General features: G+C 43.4%; 1 protein-coding gene across 6 annotated transcripts in view; it reads right to left on the bottom strand.

Annotated features, from left to right (window-relative positions):
* The window catches only part of ACVR1 (activin A receptor type 1), a 128,965-nt gene extending 106,151 nt beyond the window's left edge, over positions 1 to 22,814 (bottom strand). For 5 of the 6 annotated variants that reach the window (XM_045781575.2, XM_045781559.2, XM_087860901.1 and 2 more), the window contains exon 1: positions 22,324 to 22,813. The gene's annotated coding sequence lies outside the window, so the exon portion shown is untranslated. Of the gene's footprint in view, positions 1 to 22,323 lie in introns of all 6 variants that reach the window. The other variant, XM_087860890.1, reaches the window with a different exon arrangement.
* Between the last annotated feature and the right edge of the window lie 45 nt (positions 22,815 to 22,859).

Raw genomic sequence — 22,859 nt, forward strand, 5'->3', positions numbered from 1 at the left:
AGTATTTGAATAGGTTAGTAACACTATGCAGAATCACATGTCAAAATTACCAATTTAAGGATTTATTTTGCTTCCAAAACTTATTATCACTACCCACAGGGTTTTACTTAAAAAAAAATACTCTACACAAAAATTTATTAATATTTATTTGCAAAATGACTCACTGTTAGCAACCAGCAGGGCCACAAATATACCATACATGGATAACCTGGCAATAGCAACAGGCAAGTCTGACTGGTTAAATCTTGGCCCCTTCTCTCCTTGGTGCTCTTCTTTTGATTCCCAGAATAGTCAACCTTAACCTTCTACTCCATGTGTCAGTGTTTCCTGCTCTGGCTTTCAGCATGAAGTCAGGAGATCCTGTAGGGCCAATAACTTCTCTATGTAAACTGTGGCTAGTAACCACCTTATTGGACAATGCAAGTATAAGACTCTAGACAACAAATGAGCAAAGGGAAAAAGAGAGAGAGAGGCAAAACAAGAAACAGACTCTTAACTGTAGAAAACACACTGATGGTTCCCAGAGGGGCGGTGGGTGGGGGGATGGGTGAAATAGGTGATGGGGATTAAGGAGTGCACTTGTCTCAATGAGCACGAGGTAATGTACAGAAGTGTGGAATCACTATATCATACACCTGAAACTACTGTTAACACTGTATGTTAACTAACAGGAATTAAAATAAAATCTTTTAAAAAAAAAAAAGAATCTTGAATGAATGAAGATTAAAAGAGAGAGAAACAATCCATCTCAGAAAATTCCAAAATTTGGGGTAAAAGGTACAAAAAAGCCAGTAAAGAACCAAGTCAGAAAGGATTAAATAATCAATAAAAGCTTTGAAAAAATTTAAACAAGAGGGAAATGTTAACAGACTTTAGACACAGACCAAAGTCCCACGCAAAATTTGAGAATGGATTTTAAACACTTAGCAAGTGATAATCCCTGGGGACCCCAATACTAAGAGCAGGTCATACAAGATTAACCTAATTTCCTTTTTCAATAAGATTCTGAAATCGTGAGTTCAAGGAAACACACACTTCTAGATTTTAGCAAGGCATCTGACAAAGGCTCTTATGAAATACCTGTGGTCAAAATGGACAAAAAGATAAGCAGATGTATCTGTAAGTTACTGCATTCAAAGGGTGCATTAGGAAGAAATGGAATCCAAAACGTTCGAGGTCATTGCCATGAGTAGGAACTGACAAACTGAAAATTAATCATGATAAAGGTAAGGTCTTATATTTAGTGAAGGGAATAAAAAAACAAGCAGCACAAGCAGACACACAGAATTCGAGGGAAACAGGATCTAGCAGCAGCACCTATGATAGGAGATAGATAGAACAGGGGAAATTTTGAGATCTCTGTTGGTAGTCACCTCAGTTAAGTAGGATTATGTGGCTCTCTGCATTACAGCAGTTGACTGCATACTACAAGCATGGAAGTCAAAAAAATTAGAAGGGAGAAAATCCAGTCAGATGTATTGCAATCCACTCTAAATACCAATTTTTAAAGACTTTTCAATCAAACAGACACAAGCAACAAGGTGGGCAAGACCACCTGAAGCTCCAGAGAGATTCTGCTTAGATAAAAGCATATCAGGGGTGAAGGACCGTTCTAACCATGTAAATACAGTATTATACTCTACTTCTCATAGCTGAAAAAAAAAAAAAAAACCTACGACCAAAGGATAAACAGAGCTGCACTTATTATAGACAAAAACAAACAAACCATCCCTGACAATCAACACCATCTAAAGGGAGAGTGGGGTCACAGCCGACACTGAGTCCACTAACAGCAGAAACTCACACAGGGTACAACGCAGGGCAACTACAGGGCCTGGGTGGTTGGACGAGATCCGCTCCCCCCCTTGTGACTCTACCACGGCTCTACCACAACGAAGAGGCCACTGAGGAAGCCACGAACACCCCTGAGGCACTGGCATCCGATCCGAACCTGGCACTTCAGAAACATTTAATGAATGGGAGCAACTTCAGAAGAGTAAGGGGAAAGAAGGAATGTTATGTCTCAAAGACAATGACAAGGGGCTTAAGAGGCAGCAGCAGCCGTGAACGCAGACTCGTTTTTTCGGAAATGCTTCCGCAGGAAGCAGCTTAAGAAAGTTACAAGATTCAAAAAAGTGTGTTTCATGATTGGGAAGACATAAACCTATTTCTAAGCCCAAGGCAAAAGCCAACTAAGAGGATAAACTAGAGGAGGTTGGAGGAAAAGGACAGACAGAAAATATAAAACAAGACCTTGGGAAAGGAGACCAGACTCAACCTGAAAATATCTGGGACAGAGTAAGCGCTGGATAACATGTTTAAGACACATCTTCACATGTACAAACAAAAGTACTTAAAATCATTGTTTTACATAGCTATGCAAACACACACGATAGGCACCATACATACCATGATCCTCTAAATGATATTAATTCCCAGTAAGCCTAGTTTCCTAATTACCCAAATACATAAAATAGACTGTGTTAGTCCACTCAGAATGCCATAACAAAATACCACAGGCTGGGGGGCTTAAACAACAGAAATTTATTTTCTCACAGTTTTAGGGCCTGGGAAGTCCAAGATCAAGGTACCAACCAACCGAGGTCTTGAGCAGGACATTACCCACAGCTGCCTTCTCACTGTGTCCTCCCGGGGCAGACGGCAAGCCTCTCTGGTGTCTCCTTATGAGGGCACCACTGCTATCCTGAGGGCCTCACCCTCATGACCTCATCTAAATCTGTTTACCTTCCAGAGACCCCATCTTCAAATACAGATGGTCTCCGACTTACGACGGCTCAACTTGATCAGTTTCTGACTTTACGACAGTGTAAAAAGCGATACACATTCAATAGAAACCAAACTTCAAATTCTGAATTTTGACCTTTTCCGAGGCTGGTGATATGGAGAAAGACACTGTCTCGTGATGCTGGATAGCACAGCTCCCAGTCAGCCACGCGCTCAGGAGGGTAAACAACCGATGCCCTGACCACCACTCTGTACCCAGACAACCCTCCTGTGTCTCACTTTCAGTACCGTATTCAATAAGTTACATAAGATATTCAACAATGTATTATACAACAGGCTTTGTGTTAGATGATTTTGCCCAGCCGTAGGCTAATTTAAGTGTTATGCACACTTTTAAGGCAGGCTAGGCTAAGCTGTGACGTTTAGTAGGTTAGGTATATTAAACACTTTTCAATTTAGGGTATTTTCAACTTACGATGAGTTTATCAGAATGTTACCCTATCCTAAGTTGAGAAAGATCTGTACTATCACATGGGGAGGGTTAGACTTTCAACATATGAATTTGGGGGACACACACACAATTCAGTCCACTGCATAGATGAACAAATAAAATTATTAAAGATTATCTTCAAAACTGCTGCTAGTGAATGTTCCAAAATCCAAATCGAACCAGACCCCTTTCCTATCTAAAATTCCCTAATAGCTAACACAGTTTGGGAGTAAGATCTGAATTGTTCAGCATAGAATAAGGAGTCCTCATACGTAGCCTTCACCCATCTCTCCAGCCTTATGCCACATCAATCCCCACGCATACCATAAGCTATAAACTAAACTCCCTGTGGTTCCCAGCATGCACCATGCTCTTCTTATGCCTTCTACCTTTTCTCTGAATGTTCACCATGTTAGAACACCCTGCCCTACACTGCCAGGCTAATTTTTACTTATTTTTAACATGTGTACTTAAGGTGGCTCTGTCGGTTAAGCATCTGCCTTCGGCTCGGGTCAGGATCCCAAGATCCTGGGATCAAGCCCCACGTCAGGCTCCCTGCTCAGCGGGGAGTTGGCTTCTCCCTCTCCCCACTGCTCATGCTCTCTCTCTCTCCCTCAAATAAAATCTTTTTAAAAAATTAAAATAAATCAGAAAAAAAAATAATGTGTGCACTTAATAGCTCCTTGGGTCAGAAACTCCCTACATCCTTCCACCCAAGGTGGGTTACGCGTTCCTCCGCTGGACCTACTGTTGCACCTTCTGCACACTTCTGTGATGGAAAGCTCCTGCCCATCTGTACTGTAACCGCGGATGCATGTATCTCGCTTACTAAGCTGTGAATTCTCCTGAGGCTGGGAATAGTACCTTTGCTACCAGCACAAGGCCTACCATCTCACCTGTACTGAATTAAAAAAAAAAAAAAGTGAACAGATAAAAGCATGAATCAAAACAGACCATAAATAGATCATAAAAGTTTGAAAAAAGAAAGACGATGGAAACATTTTTTTTTTTATTCCTAACAATTCACATCCACCTTCCATAGACATATTTCTAGTCAGAAATTCCCACAACATTTTGGACAGTATCTCAAACACCAGCAAAACGGAACATAAGATAGAAACCACTGGAAGATCAAGAGCAAAGACAGAGGGAAAGAAGGATGGTGCTTGGCCACAGAACTGGCAGACACAAAAGGCACAGGAAAGCGTGTATCCACAAAACACACTTCATACCCCTCCAATGAGCTGACTGCCTTTTCACGTGTCTCGTGAAAACCAATGAACAATGGATGGGCCCCTCACAAAAGAAAACTCTGTCCCATTCAGACTTGAAGATGGCACCTTTAGGTTGCAAACTGATTGAAGCCCGGTGTCTAAAAGAATAGCTCCTGTGCACCTCACTCATCAGAAGGGCCCACTTCGTCTACAGGAGTCAGGAGTCAGAGCAAATGTGCTCTGTGGGTGGTCCTGGGGGAGAGGCTTTACAAAGATAGAGTCCATACAAGTCTGAACTAGCCTTGTGGGTCAACGGTCCTTCAGCAGGAGGGGAGCTGAATTAAGTGCGGGGAAATGACTTTATGGTCTGACTCATATTTTGCCTTTTTCTCCTCTCAAGAGAAACAGGCTCCTGATGGCACATTTTCTGATGACCAAACATTAACTCATCTGCCTAAATTTCCCTCAGTGACTAAAAAGTTCCTCCCTTCATACTGAACCAGTAGCTTGAAATTTTAACGTAAATACAAAAAAGGGACTCAAAATTTTATTCTTCTTCCTCAATCCGTAGCACTCTGAAAAATAACATATTTTAATGTAGTCTAAAGTATGGCTTCTTAGGACTGTATAAAAAAGATTATACACTACCATTCCTTAATAGAAGTAGAAAAAAAAAGTGCTATAATGTGCTTTTGTCCCGTGGCTATAATTAAGGTTGAAAAAGACCTTCAGTTTTCTCCTCTAAGACATCATCAGATTAGAATTACTCCTGTTTCATCCTCACCTCCCCTCCACGGGCTCCTTTAAAAGTGCCTGACATCCTTCCAGTTCCCCCTAAGCGACTCCTTCCTGCTCTCAACTTTTCACAGCTGACTCAAAACCTCTCGTCTCTTGTCCTAAAACTTGCTGATTCCACTTCTTCATTCTCTTTCATCATTCCCTTTCCCCAAATCCTAACATCGTATCTTTAACGACTCACAGGGGGAAAAAAATCATTTAAAAAAAAACTGATAATGGGCCATTGTGATAAAATGGAGAATGTGTAATACAAAACAGCACCTCCCTTTTTCAAAATAACATGTATTTACTGAGTGCCCACTATGCACCCTGTAGGGATTACAAAACAAGATCAGCTTTCCTGAACTGTGAGCTTTGTCAGAGGCTGACTGACCTTACACCACTACACGCAGCCCATCGGGGTATCTCATATATAACGGAGAGCCCTGCTGAAGTCGAGAGACGGTTGGGCCTCTTCCACTGTAGATGACTTCTGGTATTAAAATAAGAAATGTCAGAACAGAGTGACAACAACTGTGTATGTATTAAATATTTACAAAGCATGCCAGGCGATATTATTGGGCTGGTCTCAAGATAATTACATAGTTCAGTAAGGAGACACAAGTTCAAAGTTGTACGACCCACGATGCCTTCTTTTCAATCCTGTTGTTACAGTTCCGAGGCCCTGTCATTCAAAAGTAATGTCAAGACCAAGGTGGGACACTTTGTGAGTGGGAAGCTTGGGCCAACAGGCCTCCTCTGCCTGCTACCACCTCTTAAAGCCCCCTCACAGCAATGAGTGAAGGAGCCAACACAACCATGAACACATCGTCTCCGCCCTCAAAGAACTTACCAACTAATTGGGGGGAAAAATGGAGGGGGGGTGGGACACTCTCCACCCCCACCCATTCCTGAATACGATGGAAGAAATACTGTGCCAGGACACCAGGATTCCATCCTGGACCCATCACTAAGTCATTAATCATGGGCAAGTCCTCCTCAATATATTAAACCTCAGAGCTTTTGTTCTTTTTTCTCTGGGAAATGGAAGAACACTGCTCCCTGCCTTCTGTACAAAGGGTATTTAACGGCTCACATTAGATGGGGTGTTGCTTCAGCAAACTGCAAAGCCCTCCACAAATGTGCACTACATAGAACAAAGGTGCATGCTGAATCACACCCCGCCTTATCGTCAGCATTAAAAAAAGCGTTTAATGACACTTATAAACATATAAATTCAGAATCTGACATTGCTGTGTCCAGGGAATAGTAAGAGAAGGAGAGAAAAGGTGAGTGGTATGATTTGAAAGCAAAGCAATTTTATGGAGCCCCAGAGAGCTCCGGAAATTTATCTGTGAATATCTGAATATTCGTTATAATCTTTGTTCCTTATTGAAATAACTTCCATGAGTAACCAGAGGATGACTACTTCCCAAGCAAACCCAGATTTATTCCCTAGGGTCCCATCCTATCCCAGGCTTTTTCTTCAGTTCAAACTAGCTCTAGCAAGTCTCTTCCCTCCGGACCTGCTATCATCTTGTTTCCTCCCTCATGCTAAATTTATACAAACATGACTAATGACATCCTAAATTACCAAAACAAACTGCCCTCTCGAGCTCTTATCTGTCTGGTTCACAGGACTACCTTCCTTGGGGTGAGGGAAGGAAGACAACTCTCCTTAGCATCACTCCTACTCCTTGGGCTCTTCCCAGACTCCTCCGTCAGGGTCCTTCTCCCTACACTCATCAGGAGCCCCGGGGGCAGAGCACTCCGCTCCCCAGGCAAGTTGATTGCCCAGCAGGAACTTCACTGCCCTCTGGACCTGGAGAGGCTCTCAACTGTTTCCAGCACAGCCCTTTTTAACTACAAACTCTTTTCTTCTAAGCAGTCCATTGGTCACCTCCCCCTGGCTGTCCCAAGACCTCTCAAACAGGACTTGTCAATTCAGCCCCTCACCTTCCTGCATTCTCCGCTCCTCCCTATTCTGTTACGGGATCACCATCTATAACCCCTGTAGCCTGCAAGTCTCCCTCTACCAAACCACACAGATCAGATCAGTTTCCACATCTCATCAGCTCAACCCCTTCAACGGCTCTGAAACCTTCACCATTTTCTCCAGCCACATTTGTCACCACTGCTTGGCCAGTCTGCTGCTCCTCCAGCCTCCACACAAGTGTTTCCCAAAGTGTGGAACACGTGCTACCCCTGACCCCCCAACATGATGCTAGATCAAGTTCTTAAACTTCTTCTTTATAATGATTAATGTTTCTATTATAGAACAGAAATTAACGAAATGAAAATATATTCTTAAGGCTGCATCAGTACTTGCATTTTCATAGTTATAGTGTTTGGAACGAGCTTTCACACCCTTCATGGGGGGGGCCTATAAAAAATCCCATTGCCAGGGTACATCCAGACCAACTAAATCACAACCCTGTGGGGTGGGAACGGGTTTTGGGCTTGGAAACCCCTCCGGGTGCTTCCAACGTGCAAACAAATTTGGGAATTACTCCATTAGAATGAGCCTGAAACAGGTATTTAAGGTCAAAGGTTAAGCCCATCTAAAGAAAATGAGGTAATTAGTCAAAGGCACAGTAAAGAGATAAGAAGGGTACCCAACTCACCTTGTCTGTCCACGACTTCAGCACTGAAAGTCCAGCAACCCAGAATGGCCCTCAGTCCCAGGCAATCCCAGACAGCTGGTCACCCTACTAAGATGAGGCAAGGTCTCAAGTGTGGAAATGAGTGTCAGCATCTCCCAAAATGTGTTCTGCAAAATGCTCTCCACTGTCCCTGGGGTGTTAACAGCTGGGCAGCTACAAAGGGTTCCAGTGAGGAGTAACTTGAAAGACCAGGAATACCTGGGAATATCCCAGGATAAGTGATTCAGATAAGGTGTTCCTCCACGCCAGCTTCTCTGAATTTTCAGTGTACTGTGAAAACTCACACTGTCTGGGAGAAGAGTATAATGTCCTGCATTTCCCACTTACTTGAGGACTTCTTTTGTGGTGTACCTTTTGATTCCGGTTTCAAGAAACAGCTGGTAACATGCTGCCTCACTGGTACTTCCAGATATTTGGGGAAAATAGAAATCTGATAATGTTGCTTCTTCAGTATCAATCCCATGTATGAAAACAGAGGTCCAGACTCCTTAGCAGGCGTTCCCCTTCCCCAGCTCTCCCACCCTTTACCTCCTCCTGGTGTTCTAGTCCCATGTTTCTCAAACCTCTAGAAGCAGTCAAATCACCTGGCGATACTGTTGCAACACTGATTCTAATTCAGCAGAACTGGGTGGCCCTGACCCTCTACAAATTGCCAGTGAGGCTAGTGACCCAAATGGTGCCGTTGCTGCCGGACCGAGCACCACACTCCTGAGTAGCAGAGCACTGCTCACATTCGGTTCTGAAGCATGCTGTCGTTCCTAGAAGCCTCCATGCTTCAAAGGCCCTTTTCCCACCTGCTACCTTCCTCCTCACCCCTCAAGATACTCACGAATATCGTTCCTCTGAAAAGATGACCTGAGACAGCCTCTCGAACAAAACTGCACATCCCATCTTTATGTTTAGAGTTCCGTTCTCGTGCTTTGCTCTGCTGTGGCTTGGCTATTTATTTTTCTCCTTCTCCCAGGCTGAGCTCTCCGACAGCCTTTCTGCCTTTATATGCTCAGGGCCTGGCACACAGTAGCTACTCAACAAATCTATATAAAAGGAAGGAGTAGCCGCACAAAGGAGGTAATATGCGAACTTGGTCTAGGGAGACCTTTTGACAGTAAGGTTGTTATGCAGAATCAAGGGTGTGGGTTTGGAGTTTCGTGGCTGGAGACCCTCAGCAAGAGAAGGAAGGAGAAGCTTAGCTAACACGGCAGAGAATCAATGATAAATGAATATCACCTATTTTTTTTTTACTATACCAAAAAATTAAATTCCCAGCTTTCTTGAAATGAAAACTAAATCCAGATAATCTTCTGATTAACATTTAACAGACTAAAATCACCAGGCACAGTGGGAAATAAAACACCATTTGACCTCTAAATCTGTGTTCATCTACTCTTCAAAGAATCCTTCTGACAATTCTAAGTTTAAACAAACCTTTGTGCAGAGTGCTCCAGCAGGTTTAATGTAGTCACAGCTGTCAAAATCATGGGCAATGTATCATACTTAAGAGAGCATTTGAAAATGTGTCAATAATTATAATTAGACACTTGTACCAGATCTAATATACTTTCACTACCCTTTAACTTCAACTGATGTAAAATTAAAACCAGTTTCTTAAAAGTGCAACTCTCAGATCATAATTTAATTCTACAGCAGATATAAAACCTGTCACACTACAGAGATACAGTACATTTTACTCAAGAGGAGAAAAGGCCATGGTATTGTAATACATCATTTTAGGTGAGGTGACCACCTTTAATGCTGAAAGGGTAAAATACATTACTGAGGTGACATAATCTTCCAATATTTACTTCACCCGTTTGTATTTAAAGATTTTCTCTTCAAAATTATGCACGACCCACAGCTCAAAGACGATAACTGTTAATAGTCCCGTTTATTTCCTACCAGTCTTTTTTTTCTTTCCTATGTCCATATGTATATAACTACAAGTCTGGAATTGTACTATGTTTTATGTCTACTTACATTTATGGAATTGTATATAATTTATGGGTATGGAATTGTATGGTATTTGTGTCCTGTTTTTTCTACTTAATGTCATTTTGTATACTCTTTGTGGCCTATTCTGTTCATTCCAAAAACTGCTGCATGCCTACTATGGATAAAGCAGTATACTAAGCACTGGATACAAACACACACTCAGAGTACCACAGTCTCTGTTCTTGGTATTTACCCCAGACATTATGGGTAGTATATATATATATATATATATATATATGGTAGCATACGTAAGGTACAGAAAAGAAGAGGGGCACCTGTGTGGCTCAGGTTAAGCGTCTGCTGGGCTCAGGTCATTCAGCAGGGAGTCTGCTCCTCCCTCTGTCTCTGCCCTCCCCCCACTCGTGAGTGTGCTCTCTCCCTCTCTCAAATAAATAAAATCTTAAAAAAAAAAAGATACGGAAAAGAAGAAAGGATCTAAGTAGATGGAAAAGCCAACAAAACCCTCTTTTCAGAAGGTTACTTTGAAGGTGAGATCTGTCCCTGAAAATTCATCTCAGATAATATTTTTGGTGACTATATAATTTTCCATTTTATGAACAAAAGTGTGTGCATATATATACATACATATATATATAACATATATAAAGGTTATATACGTAGGTTATTATAGAACATTTAAGTTGCTTCCTTTTTTTTTTTTTTTTTTTTTTGCTACTCTACAGCTAAATGAATCAATTTGTATACTTAAAGAGCTTTACTAAGTAATTTTTTTTTTTTTTAATGAGTAACCAAGAGCTCAAAATCTTTTCCAGGAAAATTACATTTATACTAGCAGCCCAAAATTTTTGTCTTTGAATTGAAAAATCTAAGCATGTTGCTTCATTCTGGGGGAGCCAATTTCTAAAGAAGAAAATGAAGCATGGGGAAAAAACACATGAATTTTATATTAAATTTTATTTACTTGGGTTTGAATTTTTAAATACATCTAATTTGGTTACTGCCGGGAAACCCAACCATTTTATTAAGCTATATGAGCTAAATACCTCAAAATTTCCAATAACCCCCTATTGTATCTTCTTCATGTTATAAAAACTTTGAATGATCAAAAGCAGTCCACGCTGGTATGCTCCAAAATCATAAATAAAAATTTGCTGCTTCTTAAAAACTGTCTATCATATGCTTATTGCTTTTTTTTAAGAGCTATTACAAAACTAAAACTTTTTCCCTAAGTCTAAAAATCCATTGCCTCTATTCTTGATCAATAATAAAAAGCTGACTATATGAGTTTCTTGGTCACTAAATGCCTACTTACCACTCACCATATTTTTTTTAAAGATAATCAGCCATATAAGCTCTGCTTTTAACATAAAGCACAACCGAGACACAGCGCTTTAAAACAATCAAAGTAAAGCTGTGGTTAGCAAGGCTTCCAAAGCCCAGGGTTCTTCAGACTCAAACTCACACAAGGAAGGAAAAAAAAAATCATCAAGCTCCAATTACTGGAAGTACCAAAAGGAGGGAGACTGAAAGAGAATCAACAAATTATTAAACTTCAGAAATAGCTGAGTCTCTGCTCTTCCAAACAGATGAAAAAAGCACCATGAAGAAAGAAGTGAAGAAAGTGACTTTCTTGGGCCACAAAACTGGTTTACACCAGAAAACAGACTCCTGCTTGAGTCTCATGGGTTACTTTGTCATTTCCACCATGCAGCCTTGCTTCACTCACACAACTCAAAAATCAAATTCTTGGTATAACCTCTACTGTAATTTAAAATGTAAATACCCCTAGATTCAGTAATTTTAGTCCTTGATAGTTACCCCCCTCCCATATACAGGAGACAGACAGCTCTCCATATATATCTACATACACATCAGCGTGTAGATACAGCATACATCAAGATACAGCATACATAAAGATAGCCACTGCAACACTGTAACACATAATGTTACCTAAATTAAGTAAAAGACTAGTTAAATACATTATGATACATCTACACTATGGAATTACCTTTCAAAAGAATAAGGAAACTGTTCATACTGACAGGAAAAGATGTCCAAGATAAAATACGTGAAAAAAGCCAGGTAAAGAAGTGAAGTATGTGCTATATACTATATTTACAAGAAAAACCCATTAGTATAAGTTTGTAAATGTAAAAATGACCACTGCAAGGATATACAATTCGTTTCTAGGAAGGGAGAGTAGAAGCCGGAGGACAAAAGTCACCTTTGCTATAGCCCCTTCCTGTACGTCAAACCTTGTACTGAGCACAGGCAACACCCCATCAATATCGTCTCTAAAACAAACTATCACAAAAAAAACAAAAATATTTGGTTAAGAAAAAAATTATGGGAACCCATATTAATGTACTCATGTAATGAAATAAAGCTATGAATTAGAAATAAAAACAATTTGACTTTTTTTTTTTTTTTTTTTTTAGAATCATGTGGCCCAAAAAAGGAGACCGTAATGTCTGAGACAAAAGTATGAGAACAACAGAACACTGTATGTTAACTATACTGGAATTAAAATTAAAAACTTAATTAACAAAAAGTATGAGAATAAAAGAAAGGCCTTCCTGGAAGATTTTCATGCTCAATAGCCACATCTGGGAAAGATTCACTCCACCTGTGCTTAGAATGTCCTAAAACAGTAAGACCTTCAGGGATCAAAAGGGAATCAAGCGGGAGAAGGGGAGCAGCAGAGGAGGACCTAGCCGATTAAGTAACAATGAGTTGGAGGGAATCCTAAACAAACAAGCCAAGATAAGAATGAGAAAAGAAAAAAAAAAACTCATCTGTAATTTAAAAAGGACATTTCCATCCTAAACTGGCTAAAAGAATAAATCTCAAAACAAGCCATTCGCTTCTGGCACTGTTTTCCCCATCTCAGGGCTAGAGCGACCACTTTTTCTGGCACCTGAGATACCAAAAAATAAAAAAATTTTAAAAAATCATTGTTAGAATTTCTTTCACCTAAATTAGGCTCAGTGCAATAGGCATAAACATAAATTATAGGTGTCGTCCATCAAACAGTATTTCTGTCTTTGATTCTATGAGCAGATACGTATCAGGTCCCATGTTCAAAAGTTGAAGACGGTTACAGTATTCCTTTATTAGGATAAACATTTCATTTATTTGCAAGATAAGGCACTTGACCCAAAAAATTCAGTAAGAGACTTTGAGCTCTTTATAGCTGGTTCATTTTATCATTCAGACCGTAGCCTATTTCTTCCTATTTCCAAAAGGGACCTTTCTCCCCAGATCCAAATGCCCCAGGATGGCATCCTGTCACACAGATCTAATCCCCACAGCTCCGAGCCCTTATCTACTGGTTCCAGTGCTGTATTTCTGACTCAAGCAAGCCCTCTTCTATGCGCTTATTCCACGAGAACCTGAACCCCAATACCATGCCCTACTCCCAGCCAGCTCCTCTTAACCTTTCGTTTTCTTTTAAGATCAACACCATTCTCTCAGTCATCCATGTTCCCTAAGTCGGATCCTTTTGCCTCCCACTCACCCCTTTCCTTTCTTCACAGAAATGACGTGTGCCTCTTCTGGCTTCTCCAGCCCAAGGCCAAAATCCTAATTCCACCTACTCTCACTTCCCTTAGCTACTGGCCATCTGCCCTCACCACTGATCTGTGGCCATACAGAAGGCTCAGGGGTCTCCAACGAATATGCCATAGGGACAATGCAGTTAGCACGTAAGAGTGAGCAGGCTGGGAGAAGAAAGCATAAAGAGCAAGTATGCTGGGCCTCAGTGTCTGGGAGAAAACAGGCTGAGCTGGGACTGTGGCAGACCAAGCACACACGTCCACTCAGAGAGACACAGTAACAAGGAGCCCTGGCAGGTCCCTGCAGGAATGCGGGCCTTGTGCTGCCAGGGCTTGCAGTCTTGCAGAAGAACGTGGAAAGCTGAACTTTTTCTGGGAAATATCCCCATATTTAAATGATGGCAACTATTTAAAAAAAAAAAGGTTGTACATACGGTATCAAAAGGGACATAAGTCTGAGGTGTACTCAGCCCAGGGGCCACCAGTTTTCAAATTCGGCTTTAGAGCAAGTGATTTGGAATGCACAGCCCGGCTTAAAGTGTGGATGTGTGACCTCACCCCTCTGAGTCTCAGTTTCTCCGTCTGTAAAATGGGGATAATAAACAGGGGTACCTCGTAGCCTGGGTGTGAGCCATAAATGAGAGAACGCAAGTAAGGGGCCTGACCAGGGCCTCCCTTAGAGATGTTCTCTTACTGTTGCTATTACAGAATCACGTCTAAAATCTTTGGCCCGGCATTCAAAGTAAACCATAGTTTGGCTCTAGATCTCCCTTTCTAAGCTTTCTTCTACCGGGCTCACCCTAATGTGCTCTCCACAGTCACGTCACGTCACAGGCCTTTTAACTTCCAGGAGTTACCATATAGGCTTGGCAAAAAAATAAATAAATAAACAACATGGGGGAGGACGGGCACCAGAACCACGGCCATAGCACCGGCCGCTGTGCCCGACTTCGACGCCGGCATTGGTGCAAAACCAGAGACGTGAACTGGCTCTTCCTTCCAGCTGTCTCAGGTCACGCCGCCTCTCTGCGAAGCCGCCCCTCGAGGCACCGAGTCTGACCCCTGTGATGGCAAATAGGTGCAGCTATGTTTTCATACACCTTGGCTCTTAAGCAAAAGCCAGCTACCTCATGTTGACTCGCCCCATCCCTTGGCTTTGGCAGGTTGCCTCCCCCACAACCTATACATAGAGAGAGAGCTCTGAAAATGATAACATCGAAATGGTACCTTTTTCCAAGGCCAAACAGTCACTTCCTCAAAGGTGTTGTTTGATCCTTATCCCCCTGTATCTCGTGACCGAGATACTTGGCCTTCTGCCGTTCACAGTCAGATGTGCAATTCTTCAGTCCCTACTCAAGCGCACCTTAAGCTCAGCTTAATGTTACTGTCCTCTCCAGGCCAGGCCCCAGGTACAGGAGGCCCAGACAAATGCTCAACAAAGGAAGGGAGGAGAAGAGGGGAAAGGAGGAAGGAGCAGCAGCAAGCCAGGGAGATTTTAATGATAAGGACGATGACAGCAAGGATGACTGCAGCCACCAATTAAGCTCTTACTTACATCTTTGAGTGCAAAGAGCTGGCCCCTACTAACCTTGTTTTGTGCTCTGGAACAATAACTGTATCGGGTCACCTTCCCTACCTCTCTCCTATCCTTTTGGTGCAGGTGACGGAAAAAGGGACTTCTGCAGTCCCCTGATTACTTACAGTCACCATCCCATTTCAAATATAATCTAAATAAACAGGGAGCTAAGTGGCTCCTGCCACCAGTTTAAACTAATTAGCCCCACCTTTGATGCTGATTAGAATCAAGATGAGGCTGTACTTTTGGAGCTGGTCCAAAGCACATATCAGTCACTTTAATCTGATGTGGAGAAACAAGCAAAGACCCCTATACAGAGGAAAGAACAATGGGTGGGGGAATGGGGGGAGAGCAGAAGGGCATGGACCATCTGTAGAATAATTGAGACTCATACAACAAGAAAAACAAAATTCTCATCCAGATTAGCAAATGTCCAATAAACAAATTAAGGCTGATTTCCACAATATCTAGAATAGTGGTTTTTTTTCATACTGCTGGTTAGAACCCATTAGCAAGTTGTGAAATCAATGTAGTAAATAGAGAACAGAATTTTTTTAAAAAAATTTGACTAGAAATTAGGACTCACTGCTATATTCTTTTGTAAAAATTATAATTCAGCTTTATTTTTAATATGCATGTGTGCATGCGTGTGTACTCAGTCATGATGTAAAATGTCTTGCTGTGAGTAAAAAATGTTTTTAAAACACTGAACTAGAACATTTATGTTTATATAATTTCCGGAGACTGAGATTTTCCATTTTTCCTAGGCCATACTCACAAAGGAAGAGAATATTTGTTCTTGCCACCTGTTGTACACAACAGTTTTCTTCAAGTTCAAAAAACATTTTAAAAAAATAACACTTGGCACACTTGTCCCTTACCATTTTCCTTATTCTTGAAAGGAAGATAAAGGTCACTCTAGATAACCACCGATACTTCTTCCTCCTACTGGTTGTTCCTATGTATACTTCTATCTTGTGTAAGTCCCTAACATCAAGTTACGAGTCCAAAAGCTCCAGCTCTATTAGTGGTATTTTTTTAAGATTTTATTTATTTATTTGACAGAGAGAGAGACAGCCAGGGAGAGGGAACACAGGCAGGGAGAGTGGGAGAGGGAGAAGCAGGCTCCCAGCAGAGGAGCCCGATGTGGGGCTCGATCCCACGACTCTGGGATCACGCCCTGAGCTGAAGGCAGACGCTTAACGACTGAGCCACCCAGGCGCCCCTCTTAGTGGTATTTACTTCTAAGTATGAACCTATAACTTAAGGAGAGTGATCCATCAACACATTACATTTTCAGAGAGTACACTACCATTCATCAACAGCTACAATAGTAGAAGGTTCCCAACTTGGCTTAAAACGTCCCTTCAACTCATCCCCCCTCTACACCAGGATGCTTTTTCTCAAGTTCTTTCTCAGTATCCACTCTCTTCAAATTCCAAGTACCATCCCACATCTAACACCCAGCTTTGTCGAAGACCACTCCTGTGTTCCTTTAGCCCCTCTGTATATTTCCCATGAAACTCAAGGTTATTTTTAGTTCAACTGATAATTCTTTCATAATTGCCTAAAAAAGAAAAATAAAAGCTAGAGCAATCTTATTTTCTTTGTGTTACAATTTTTTTTTTTAAAGTAGCTCTACACCCATGAACTCATGACCCCAAAGATCAAGAGTAGCATGACCTACCATCTCAGCCAGCCAGGCACCCCAGAGTGATCTCATGTTCAACGTCATCCATGCTGCACGGAGGCTAGTGATGACCCATGCTAACTTTCACAGGTGAGCAAGGCACCCAGCTATCAAGTAGTCAAGCAGAAAAAGTCTACATGGCATGCCCACTCAAATCAGCCCTTAAAACCTATCAAGAGAGAAGCTCACTCTGGATTCCATCCATTTTCCAACGAGGTCATCCACATTCCACCTCTCCACATGAGCACTGCCTACCACACTGTTTTCATTGTCAACTATTTGTGAATATATGCAACAGGACAAAGTCAGTGTGAAGGAGTCAATTCACCACCTAAACGAGTCCCAGCCATGCACTCAGTATCACAGGATTCGATGCTCTGTAGGATATTAAATATGCGTTGACATATTCTTCCCAAAATAGGAGGTTGCGCCCTTAAACCCAAAAACAATAGGAAGCAGAAACTGAAAAGAATACAATACATGTGTGCTGAATCCACTACGTTACAATATCAAGCATGAAAAAGGGGTATATACCTAGAGTGTCTTTCATCCTTGCTTCCCAAACTCACCCTTAAGGATCTCTGTGTCTGGTATCATCTGCTCTCAGTCAGGCTGCCTCCCTGATTCCCTCGAGTACTGGGCTTGTCTGCTTCTCTAATATGCAATCATCCATTCATTCTTTCGACAATTAAAAAACCATTTACTGACTGTGTGGTCTGGGCCAGGCATTGTGTTAGGTGCAAAACATATACAAAAGATGACTAAGACACAGTCCTTGCCCTCAAAGAGCCCAATGAGGGAATTTCGAAAGGCTTTAAATCGGTGAAGGAGAATGAATGATGTCGAACAAATAAGTGGAGGTGTGAATACCCGGAAGTCCTTGCCCTCAAAAAGATCAATCAAGTCCCAGAATGAGTAGTAAAGATGATAAAATGCTAGGAAAATGTCAAAAGGCAAAATCCAGGAAGCATTCCTGCACTGAGATTACTCTGAGCCCTGAGGATTCAGCTCTCCCCAAAAGTGGGGGGAAGGGCAATGCAAGGGACCGACTCCAAGATCTGGCCTCATGATGAGAAAGAGCTGAACCTATCACAACACCTGACAGAAGAACCATCAGGACACCTATGCCAAAGGGGACCCCTGAACTTGCCCCACCGTCCAAAAAAACAAACTCCACCCACTGCATGAACCTCCACAAAATCTGGAAAAACTAAAACTCAGAGTCACTTTCCTGGTCACGGAAATAAAGGCCAAGTACCCAGAGCAAACAATGAAGCAACCCGAATGGGTAAAGTGGAATGTTGGTCAGAGACCGAAACCCAAAAATCAAACAAATGAGCAGTGGTGGCTCCGGAAAACAAAACTCTCATGGATCACAGAAGAGTCGGTAGACATATAAAGGAGCTCAGATTTCCCAAAATGCACGTAAGGGCACAGGAATATTATTGGACTGGGCAGTTGGTTTGAAAACTGGGGACAGGGAAGTATCTGTTTTAACTTCAAAAAGGAAGCTGCTGGGTCTCGTTAGTTAATTTTGGGGTCATAAGTTCAAACAAACTACCTCCCACCTGAACCAAAGGCCATGATTTGCCAACCACATCATCTTCGGAAGCTCTTTCAAAAGGAGTCTTTTATATGAAAATGCCCCTTCCAACAGACAATCCTGCTTTGGAACTTCGGATTCTTAATCTAGCACAGCAAGCAAGAGCAGTCTATAGCCAACTGCTAAAAAAGAAGAGGTAAACCTTCCACTTGGTTCTTCTGAGAGCTGGAATTGGCCACAGAAAGAAACACAAAGTTCTTACTGCAAGAGATCAAAGAAGGCATTTTGTACCAGGAAACCGAATTCAAATTCTCATTTCCAGGAATAAAGCCACAGTGCCCAATACTTGCTTGGGAAAATAAAACAGGAGACTCTGTGGGCTCCAGCTAAAATCTGATGGCTTCGTCGCCCAGCCTCACCAGTGTAACGCTGTTAACATTTCACCCAGGCTTTGCTTCCACTTAAATACCGGCTTCCCAGTCTAAACGGTCACACTTAACCCACTGGGTAAAAATGAAAGCGTTGTAACACTTCATGACAGCATTTTTTGCCCCATCCTGAGCACTAGCTGTATGCGACAAGGTGCAGGTGACAAGTGCCAGCTTCGGCTCAGCCCCCGTCTCCCGTACCCACAGTCAGGAGAAACCACCCTGCAGCCCATGCTATTATTTTGGTCACAATATTGAAATGAGAGTGGAAACAGGACACTATAGAAGAGGGGACATACCTCAATCTCATTCAGGTACGACAACAATCAGCTTGCTTTAAAATTATCACCTGGGGTCTTATCAATCAGCCAACAGCATTTGCGTGCTGACTTCGCACAAGCACCAAGCTGTCTAGAGTCATAATAGTGCAGTGAAATATTCCCCAAGTAGTCATTACGTTAATAGCCGTGTGTTTAATTTTCTTTATCTTTTTACAGAAAAATATGTATCATGTATGTAGGTTATAAAGTCTAAAAATAAAATCAACACCCCTGAACCCACCACTCATGCCAAAAACCCAGAATGTTGCCAGTGCCATATCATCAACCTGCCTCCTCCACCCCGATCCCCAGGTCCCTGCAAAACACACATGCACACCCCAGGTAATCACTGTCCTGAATTTGAGGCTTTATTATAAGTATAAACGCATCTTTATGATTACCTCCCATTACTAACAAGTGAGTTGGCTTTCCAAATATGGCAATGATATATTGTTTCCTCTGAAAAGATGGCATCTTTTTAGCTTTTCTAAGGTCAATCACATTGCTTTAAAGAAAAATACTAAATAATTAAGAGACTGACACTTAGCCCTGGTAAACTCATGAAGACGATGTATGAGTGAATGAAATTTGGCAAACACTGGCAAAAGGGCCTGAGAACATGGGTTCCAGAGTCTCCAAACTCCTGGTTCAAATCCCCACTCCACCACTCTACAACTAGGGCGACTCGCTCAATTTCCGAATGCCTCAATTTCCCATCATAAAAGAGTGAAATCATAATAAAACATATGGTTGCTGTGAAAATGTAATGAAAAATGCATGTAAAGAACCGAGCACCTGTGCCTAGCACATATCCAGGGCTCCCCCATCATATCTGTCACCAAATTCATTCAAAACACATCAAAGGGTCTTGCTACCATTAATAGTTCACTTCCCCCCAAGTTCTCACAAGGTGTGCATCAGATCCCTTCACATAAAAGTAAATCAAGACGCAGGGATCCAACCGAACAAGCACAGAACACAGTGGCCCGACCCAGCTCCTCTTTGTCTAACGTACTTTTTGCGCACGCACACCCGTGCGCGCACACACACACACACACACACACACACACATTGATTCCATCTTCACCTCATGACCTTGAATAACAGGATCATTTTTCAAATGCATTTCTGCCCTGTCCCTTCCTCCCCCAGAAGGCCGGACTACTTGATCCAACCTTACCTAGAAGTCTATCATGATCATCACGGTATTAGTTCAGTGCAATCTATGGTAAGATAGAGGCATAGTCTCTATTTACCGATTCAATCACTGTTAGCTGTTTGGTGGACAGATGCACAGAATCTGGTAAATCACTACTCTGAAAAAAAAATCATTACAATGCTACTAATGGCATTAAGTTCCCACTTCTGAAATTAATTACATTCCTGAATAAGGCAGCCTCCTCCATCTCTATGTGGCAACCTTAATATTCTTTTAAATTACTTAGAGATAACAAGAAACTTACTCAGATTCTAATGATCACTCTCTTCCAAGGTACAAAAGTTGTAAAACTCCTACCTATATCAAGTCTTTATTTAAAACCCACTCTCTCCATTTCAGGAAAAAGTCCCCCAAACCACCAGAAAAGGAGAGTATGAACCCAATCTATCCCCACCCCGGCCCTTGATTTTTGCCATCTATCCAGAATTTACTGCACCATCATTCATCACCTTTTGAGTATTTGCATGAGGGGTGACAGTAGAAATGCTATTATCCACCACACAATTCCATCAATTTAAGACCTACACATTTCAGCTTCAAAAGACTTCTGTGTTGGTGTTTGTTTTGTGTTTTTAGTTCCAGGCCAGAAAACAAAAACTACTGCCTCACACAAAAAAGTGATTTGGCCTTAGAAACCTGGTGATCCAAGTCCTGTCCAGGCCTAGGACAACCTCATGACCCCTGCGTCCCCATCAGTGAAATAGGTGAGGCCCATATTTCATACTTAAGCATACTGTAAAGCTGGATGGCGAGGCCAGTGTCTGAGGTCAGCACAAGTCTAGTGTCTGCTGGCTGCCCAAGCCCGGGCCCCCAGCCAGCCACCCACCTCCAGAGACAAGTGCCAAGACATACTATAGTGTTTCCATTTAAGGCCTGCCACTTGGATCAGCCCATCTCTGAAATTTCTTAACACCACCTTTCCAGGAAGAATTTTTTTGGGGGAAAAGGGAGGTGGTGTCTATTTTTTGCCACCGCCTTCCCTTGGGCTGTCAGAGCAGTCTGCATCTCTGGGACAGGATTCTTTAAAACCACTGGGTTATATCTAAGTCTCAATTAGAGGGCTCTTCTCAAAAATATACAAACTATGTATGAGATCAGTCCTTTTTCTCATCACCTAACTCCCATCACTCACACACACACGCCCCTCAAAAAAGAAAGCCCAATAAAATTAACAAATCCATTGATCGCTTTGCTACCTCTCTCCAAAAGCCAAATTAAGCACAACTTTTTAACCAAGACTTTTCTTCTGTTACTAAGTGGAATGTTTCCTTCCCTAAGGAGCTTCCTCTACATCTTTTCTCCCATGCAAGGAGCGTTCAAAACTCCAGGGGAAGGAGGTTGGGGGGGGGGGTGGGAAGAGACATATCTGCGGCAAACTGGACAGACCTAAGCCAGCCTAGAACCCGAAGGAAGTTAGTGAATCCTGCGGCCCCAGAAGCCCACATCTCTCCCTAGCGCGCCCCAGGTTCTAGCCTCACTGTTTTGGTTACAGTGTTGAAGGAAGGGTTTTAAACTTGGCAAAGCACCGTGCAACATCTGTAACCACATTTGCCTTCTGGGGATCGGGAGATGAATCCCACATTCCTGGCTTTGAAGCCTTTTGAAACTGCAGCTAGGGAAGAACGGAGGGCGGGAGGGAGTTGAGCAGAGTTTATTGGCTGTCTCTCCAGCAGAAAATTCCTCTTGGAAGAGACGGATATTTTGAGGGTGGGGGTGATTAGCCCATCCCTTTACTCTGTACCAAGCTCAGCTGGGAAGGTGAGCCCGTGGTCGGGCGACCAGATCGATTTACAAGTCAGCGGCGCACACCCTGAAGGAGTTCGCTACACACACACACACACACACACACACACACACACACACAAAACACACACGCTGCAAACCAGTGACCCCCCCACCCACACACACACACTCCCTGCCTCTGTCCTCTCCCATATCCCACCAGCAGTTCAGGCCCAAAGCAAGACAGTTTTGTTCCGCGGCTGCTTCCCCCATCGAGAGTGGATGAAGCCTGGGGGAGAAAGGAATGAAAGCGAGGGGGAGGCACCGCAGACGCCCACCCTCCCACCCCCAATCCCAGCCTCTTCTCCCGCCAGGCTCCCTCCTCCCTCGGTCCTCCCAGCTCCCGCGGCGCGGCCGGCGACCTGCCCTCACCTCTGGTCCCGCCGCGGCCGGGGCTGAGCCGGGGGAGGCGGAGTGCGAGCCAGCCGGGCGCTGCAGGTCGGCGCGGAGCGGCGCGGGGCGGGGCGGGGCGGTGCAGCCGGCGAGAGAGCCCGGAACTCTGCGGGGCCGAGGGCCGGCGGCCGGCCCCGAGCGGCGGCCGCGGCGGCTGCAGCCGGGCGGTGCGGACGGCCAGGGGCTCTCCAGCCCTAGGGCCGGCGCGGCTGGCTGAGGAGCAGCCTGGCAGCGGCGGCGGCGGCGGCAGCCACCCGGGGGAAAGAGCCGGGGGAGGGAGGGGAGGCGGGGTGAAGAGGAGGAGGAGGAGGAAGGGGAGGAGGGCGGGCGGAATAAACTTCCCGAGGCGCAGCGGCACGGGCTGGGAGGGCGACCGCGGGCGGGGCGGGCGGCTCGGGGGGAGGCTCGCCCGAGGGGCGGCGGGGGAGACGGTCACAGAGAGTAGAAAAGTTCCCCCGGCGCGGAGGGGGAGGCTGCGGCGGCGGCGGCTGCAAAGAGCAGGAGCCGGAGCGGGA

This window comes from Ursus americanus, chromosome 1 (assembly GCF_024610735.1).
Source record: "Ursus americanus isolate L20-20 chromosome 1, mUrsAme1.1.p, whole genome shotgun sequence".
NCBI classification, from domain to species: Eukaryota; Metazoa; Chordata; class Mammalia; order Carnivora; family Ursidae; genus Ursus; species Ursus americanus.